Raw genomic sequence first — 8000 nt, forward strand, 5'->3', positions numbered from 1 at the left:
TCACATTTAGATCGTCAAAGGAATGTATTTCCTCCCATCTTTGGGCTCCAGTCGTCCTCAGGATGGCAATCAGATGCTTCACCTGCAGAACTTCTAAAAAAAAAACACAATGTCTGGGCCTCGCTCCAGCCCTAGTAAATCCAAGATGAAGCCTCCCAAGGTCTGGACCAGGAGTTAGTCTTACCTCTAGAGTGTGGGTACCAGAGGATGTCACCTGCTCCTAAAACAAGAGCCGTAACACCTGCAGGACCTGGAAACAACTGCCTGGAGTGTGTGCAATCAGGCCAGCTGTTTGTTTGACTAAACATTAAATATTTGTTGGATAAATATTTCAGGACTAGACAGTGAGTTCCTCTACATGCTATAAGCTTTCAATACAGGGGGTTTGTCCAAACGTCATCTCTGTGTCCCTAACGCCTAGCACATGGTAGATGCCCAATGCATATTTGTTGAGTGTATAAGGCGCTAGTGGTAAAGAATCCACCTGGAATGCAGCAGATGCAAGAGATCCGGATTCGATCCCTGGGTCAGGAAGATCCCCTGGAGAAGGAAATGGCAACCCACTCCAATATCCTTTCTTGGAAAAAATCCTATGGACGGAGGAGCCTGGCAGGCTACAGTCCATGGAGATGTAGAGTCAGACACGACTGAGCACTTGTCAGTCAGTCAAGGGAATAACATGAATGTGGAATGAGACTTCCTTTCAGAGTGGTGGAGTAGAAAGAGCCCAAGTTCTGACATTAGGCATCTCTTTTCAAACCCTGGTTATATGACTTTTTAATCTGAGTTCCTTGAGTGAGTTGCTTCCAATGGAGGTCTGAGCCTCAATTTCCCCATTTGACAAAATTGGGGCCCATGGAGCATCCCTGTGCTCCACAGAGATGAATGAGTTAATCTGTATGAATAGGCATTGACCCGTTTATAGCACAGCATTCAATTAATACGAATAAAACAAAGTTCCATCTGGGCCTCTGAGGTCAGATACTGGTTCAATTTCCCTGATGTTCATATGCATCACTTGAGACCCCACAGCCTGGAAATGCAGGAGGAATTAGAGACGGTGGCTCCAAAATAGCTCCCCTCAAGTACTTCAGCATCCTCAAATAAGACCAGAGCCAAAGCTATATTTAATGCGGAGTGGCCTTGATAAAAAAAAAAAAAAGGCTCATTTTCCTTTAAATTCATCATCAGACAACACTCCCTCCTCCCAGAAGCTGTACAGGAGTTTGGGTTGACATGACACACCAATGCAGCAAGACAACATAATTTAAAGGAGCCCTGTGGCTTGTACATTTGAGGCCGACTGCTTCCCAGCGTTTGAGCCAATGCTCGGCGAACAGCTGGGAGATTAGGTACTAACGAAAAGGAAATGATTTGAAATATCCACGCCATGCTCCCTGCAAATCAGAGCGCTGCGACTTGGCAAGCTTCATCTTTCCTCCCCACCCCTGCCCTGAAATGTGTCTCCATACGGGGCTGTCTGCAGAGCGGCACTGAGATGTTTACAGCTCTCTCCCTCTTGGCTTCTGTGTCCGCTAGTGTGATAAAGGTTTGGCTTTGTTGTATCAAGTGAAATCACAGAGCTGAATGTTCTCCTTGTCTAAGAAATACTGCGTATATTGTATTAGGTGGCACCTTTGGGTGCCATAATTCATCTCACTTATAGCTGTACCTTCTGGGAACCATAGAAGATGGTGGAGAAGGAGAGAGGAGCTACAGAGAGGCTGGAGCACATCGCCTGGTCCAGCCCCCTGCCTCTGAGCAAGGCCCTGCCTCTACCTTGTTCTAAGTAGAGTAGCCTGGTCTCTGGGGACTTCCTCCAGGGACTGACAGCTCCTATTTGCCCAATCTGAGCGGAATCCCCTTGATCATCCACAAGTCTTCCTCTTGGCCAAATCAAGCAGCCGCGTTTCTGTTTTCTAACGTTCCAAGTCTTCTCTTCTTTCATCTGCGTGTTAAGTCGCTTCAGTTGTGTCTGACTCTCTGCGACCCTACAGACTGTAGCCCACCAGGCTCCTCTGTTCATGGGATTCTCCAGGCAAAATTACTAGAGTGGGTTGCCATGAAGGGGACCCTCCTGACCCAGGAACCGAACCCAAGTCTCTTATGTCTCTTGTACTGGCGGGTGGGTTCTTTACCACTAGCCCCACCTGGGAAGCCCCTTCTTTCATCTACTCAACTCTAATGTTAGTTTTTCTTCTTAACTGGTCTTCCCCTGGAGACAGTTCAAACTGGAAAAAGAACTGTTGCCCCTTTCTCCTCACACTCCCCGCCCCTCCACCTCCAGTACTTCTCAGGGTCCTATCCTCTAAGAACCTCATAACTTACAAAAAAGCTACTTGTGACTCTTTGAGACAGGTGCAAATAATAAGCAGGTAAATAACAAAGATGCCTGTACTGGTATCTTCCTAACCTACTCAAGTCGGGGAAGGGGTGCTGGGAAAAAGACTATCTCTGCCTGATGAGGATTGGATTCTCCGTGGTAATGTTGGGACTTCCCCAGTGGTCTAGTGGTTAAGACCTCGCCTTCCAACGTAGGGGGTATGGTTTGATTCCTGCTCAGGGATCTAAGATCCCTTGTGCCTCGTGGCCAAAAAAGCCAAAACATAAAACAGAAGCAGTATTGTAATAAATTCAGTGAAAAATTTTAAAAAATGGTCCACATCCATGGTGAGCTTGAGCTAAGGCAGGAAGGGAGAATATTCATTCAACAAAACAACTGAGATCAGCCAGACATTGTGGATCAGTTTAGCCTTTGCTGCTTCCCAAGTTCTTTGCCTCTCCCTGGCATCCTGGTGTCCAGCGCCTCAGATGAGAGAGCTTAGCAGACAGACAGCATCTTTTAAAAGAAGACAGAGGGGAAGCTGTGAACACACATGCTTTTTGTTGTTGTTACTACTGCAGATGCTGCTCTAACTAGAGCGCTTGTACCCCTGGGGGTATGCGGTGGCAAACGAGGCGATATAAAGGCACAGAATAAACAAATGTATCTTCCCAGGGCATCAGTTTTGCTTGAAGATATGGGGTTAAACATTTTTATAATAGAACAAACAGATATATACTGTGGCATGGAATGCAAAATTCACATGAATTCCTGAGATAAAGCTTAAGACTTCAAAGAAACGTCACTCTGGTAGCGGGCTGCTTCGGGCTCCGCCCCCAGAACCCCTGGGGGGGTGGGGGTGCTCTCAACTCCTCTGCCAGGAGGAACTTGGGTGGGTGGGAGCATCTGAAAGGATCGGTGTATCTCACCTCTGAGAGAGGGCAGCCTTCCCCACAGAGCAGAACAGGGTGTCCCTTGGGCTCCGAAGCCCACCCGGATGACTGTGGGAGCCCCGGAACCACAGAACAAACTAGAAGAGAGTGTTCTCGACAGCAGAGGGGCCTGGCAGACTGCTGCAGGACAGCTCAAAGAGCTTGCTCCTGTTAGAGGAGGACAAAAATAGCCAATTTCTCCCCATCATGGAGACGCATCACCCCGGGGCCTGTCACCTCCTTGGAAGAAGTGGGATGGATTACGGTTATGGAAAGGCAGCAACTCACTCACTTTTATTGCAGGAGAACTTCGTCCCCAGCTGCTCCCAGGGGACAGACACACTCTCACACACTCACCGACACACAGAGGCTCCACGCACCTACCTGCTGTCCTCCGAGCCAGCCAGACTGAGGAGAGAGAGCAAATGTGATTAATGGGGCCACCCCAGGGGACTTGCTGGATGGCAAGCAAACGTACCGTACCACGGAGCCAATTTCAGTAACAGGTTTAAGAGAGCCTGAGACGGAAGCAGGGGGGAATGCAGCTGACTCAGCCATTCCAGCCTCCTCTGGTCCAGAGGGAGCCTCAGGAGTAAAGGAATGGAGATTACTGCAGAGACCAGTGCCAGGGAGGACTTAACGCTCACACCTCCATAGCAGCCGGCCTGAGGGTGGGGAAATGCAGGCATTACTAAGGACGGGGTGTGGGGGTGGGGGGACTTTTTCCATTCGCAGAGTTAACACAGTTCTTGGTCTTAGACAGCGTCAGAACAAAAGACCATGCTCAATATTCCTAGAGTGCTTTACAGTTTCCAAAGCATTTCCACAAACATCATCTTATTTAATCTTTATGCTAATTTTGTGAAGTAGGGATATAAAGGCTTGGAGAGTTAATTGTGGTTGGATTTTATTGGGTTTTTTTGCTACTGGACTATAGAGTCAGGGCTGGGAACCTGGACTTGGCTTCGAGGTCAGTGTCCTCTCCACCCTTTCATGCTGCCATCAGATGTGATGACTATCTCAGCAGTCAAGGCTCTTGATGTTGAAACTGAGGGTCCAGGAGCAGATCCAGGAGAGGAGGGGCTCCAAGGTCAGAAAGGTCAATAGGCTCAGAGTCAGCCCATTTCTGGATTCCCCCACGGACTACCTGTTGTGACCTGGGACAAGTTCCTTAACCTCTCTGAGCTTTTGTAAAATGAGGATGACCTAAGTACACCATATGAATGAACAAAATAGCTTACATTATGTGCTTAGCAGAGTATCTGACACACACTACTTTCTCAATAAAAATGAGGTATTATTCCTATCACTAAATATCTCATTTTTATTGAGAAAGTAGTTTCATTTTGAGAGGAAAATAGTTTCCATTTGCTTGGACAGGAAAGAGAAAATCTCTATAGCACCATGTCCATCAGAGATTTTCAGAAGGTGCTGTTAATCTGAAGGAGGCAGCTATAAAAATCTAGACCCTAGAATGAGCTGTCAATGGAACCAAATTTGAACTAGCATCTGTTTATAAGGGCTTCCCCGGTGGCTTAGCAGTAAAGAATCTGCCTGCAGTATGGGAGACCTGGGTTCAATCCCTGGGTTTGGAAGAGCCCCTGGAGGAGGGAATGGCTACTCAGTCCAGTATTCTTGCCTGGAGAATCCCATGGACAGAGGAGCCTGGTGGGCTACAGTCCATAGGGTTGCAAAGAGTTGGATACAACTAAAGTGACTGAGCTCACATGTGTGTGTGTGTATATATATATATCAGATCAGTCACTCAGTCGTGTCCGACTCTTTGCGACCCCATGAATCACAGCACGCCAGGCCTCCCTGTCCATCACCAACTCCCGGAGTTCACTCAGATTCACGTCCATCGAGTCAGTGATGCCATCCAGCCATCTCATCCTCTGTCGTCCCCTTCTCCTCTTGCCCCCAATCCCTCCCAGCATCAGAGTCTTTTCCAATGAGTCAACTCTTCGCATGAGGTGGCCAAAGTACTGGAGTTTCAGCTTTAGCATCATTCCTTCCAAAGAATACCCAGGGTTGATCTCCTTTAGAATGGACTGGTTGGATCTCTTTGCAGTCCAAGGGACTCTCAAGAGTCTTCTCCAACACCACAGTTCAAAAGCATCAATTCTTTGGCGCTCAGCCTTCTTCACAGTCCAACTCTCACATCCATACATGACCACAGGAAAAACCATAGCCTTGACTAGACGAACCTTTGTTGGCAAAGTAATGTCTCTGCTTTTGAATATGCTATCTAGGTTGGTCATAACTTTCCTTCCAAGGAGTAAGCGTCTTTTAATTTCATGGCTGCAGTCACTATCTGCAGTGATTTTGGAGCCCAGAAAAATAAAGTCTGACACTGTTTCCACTGTTTCCCCATCTATTTCCCATGAAGTGATGGGACCGGATGCCATGATCTTCATTTTCTGAATGTTGAATATATATACATATATATATAAAAAACACAAAAATACATTGAAGATGTTTTCTCAGTCTGCACCTGGGGGCATCCCCAGTGACTACAGCTGGGTACCAATGAGAGAAGAGAGGGCATCAGAGAAACTTCTTTTTTTTTTCTTGTGTGAAATAAGCAGATGGATCTCAGTGGGCTGAGAGGAGGGCAGGACCACCTATAGGTGGTCAGGTGTCAGGCAGGACACCTGCCCTGTCTGGGTGTGGCCTCTGCGGGTGCCACTCGGGAAAGGTGTGCATTGTTCATCTTCAGTAATAAAGCAAGAGCAGGTGAGGTCCTATTTATGAATGCATTTTCCTGTACCCCTCCTGCTAACAAAGTTTGTCTCTTAGGATGCTCCTTTGAGACCAGATCAGAGGGCTAGGATACTCGCACCAGAACTAGAAACTGACCCCTCCTTTTACAAACAAAGAAGCAGAGGCCCAGCAAGGGAAAGGCATCTGCCTTGGAGACACACAGCAGTCTCTCGTCTTTACCCCACTGTCTGGGTCCCCTCGGGCCCCCTGGGGCTCTGTCTCCTGCTACTGACCCTGGCTCCAAGCCGCGGACGCAGGCGCCAGGGAAGGTCGAGCCGCATCTGCCCAGCGATCTCCCCAGCTCCAGGCTGCATGCCAGCCTCGGGAAAAGTGTGTCTTCTGAGGCTCCCTGAGTCCTTGACCAGGACTCCGGCACAATGCAAACAGGAGAACAATAGGGAGTGTGTGAGGGAGCCCAGCCGGAGAGGGTATTGATCATGTTTAAAAAAAGCAACACACACAGAGGAGCCCAGAAAAAAACCTTCCCAACGCACCAGCTGGCTTAGCTAATTAGCGCGGGTGAGCCCGTGTCAGCCGCCAGCTCGGAGCCCGGAAGAAAACAATTCGCTCAACAAACAGAACATCTAAGAAGGAACAAAAAGAAAACAGCCTCTCTTCCCTAACCTCCTGAGAGTCCATGTAGCCTAGGAAGGGGAGGCGATGGGCAGGAGAAGTTCTGAAAGCAGGATGGGACTTGGGGTGGGGGTGGTCTCAGGAGAGCATCAACGTCATTTAAACCAGGGATGCCCTGCAGGGCAGGGGGCTGAGGTGGCATCCAGGCCGGATAAGGGGGTGTCAGAATGCTGGGGGCTGAGCTGCCCCTTCCTCTCCACAAAGCAAATCTTGTCACCCCCTCGAAGTGCTGACTCTGAGCCCTGCCTCTCTCTCCAGGGGCCTTCCTCACCCTGCTCACAGCTCCTTTTCTGGACAGGTCACAGTTCTGGTGCGAGCAAGCCAGGGAGCCATTGTTGGTCCTGCTGAACTGGGGCAGAAGGCCTCCCTGACAGCAGGCTAAGCACAGCAAGCAGATGCCTTCGGCCCCACGGAAGACATCACCCATGGTACTTGCTCTGGAGGAAGGGGAGGTGGGTGAGGGTCAAGGGACAATTGGACAATTCAGGCTCCTCAAATGAATTAATTCAGGTTACTTGGGGTTGAAGCTACCAAATAGTGCAAAGAGAGGCAAGGAAGGAGTGTTTGAAGGGGGGAAGAAAAAATGGGAGAAAGGAGGGAAGGAGGAAGAAGGAAGGAAGGAAGGATGTAGTAATTAAATGCTTCTCTCTTTTCCCCCCCCTGGTTTTCAGTAAGATCTTTTATTTACCTCCTGTTCCCAACTGCATCACATGAGCACAAGGTAGCCAGGTACCTGAATAGGCTGGTTGGCTTTTTAAGTGTAGAGCAGTCAGTATGTATAGAAATCATGTACCTCAATGATTCTTTAATAAGAAAATATAATGAGTAAAAAAGACTTCAGGTGTGTTTGAAACGTTTGCCCTATGCTGCATTCTAATTGCTAAAAAAATCTGTGTATTTTACTCAAATGTGGACATGCCTCAGAAATCCTCAGGTACCTTAGTGAAACCAGGATTTTCACCCCCCTTGCAAAGCTAAGAAAATGGGGCACCCGTCGTTCACACAGGGAGTCAGTAGGTGTTCAGGCAGACTGCACAGTGCTGGGCAGACAAGCCTGAGGACTCCACTGGGCTCTGCAGATAGAATGTGTGTTCCACCAATATATCTATGACTCCTCCTCTCTGCTTCTCAGGCCCCACTGCCTTTTCTCCCACATATTAGGCACCTTCTGATCAGAAAGAAGATAAGATCCTGAAATAGAAAGGTTGATTACCCCTCTATTTCAGAATCCTGAGCTAGAATAGAATGTGCTAGAACAGAAGACACGTTGGAACTGAATTCAAGCACTTGTGCTCGAGTCTCAGCTGCCCCACTTCCTGACTGGGTGATACTGAATGAATCACCTCATC

This window comes from Bubalus bubalis, chromosome 16 (genome assembly GCF_019923935.1).
Source record: "Bubalus bubalis isolate 160015118507 breed Murrah chromosome 16, NDDB_SH_1, whole genome shotgun sequence".
Lineage (NCBI taxonomy): Eukaryota > Metazoa > Chordata > Mammalia > Artiodactyla > Bovidae > Bubalus > Bubalus bubalis.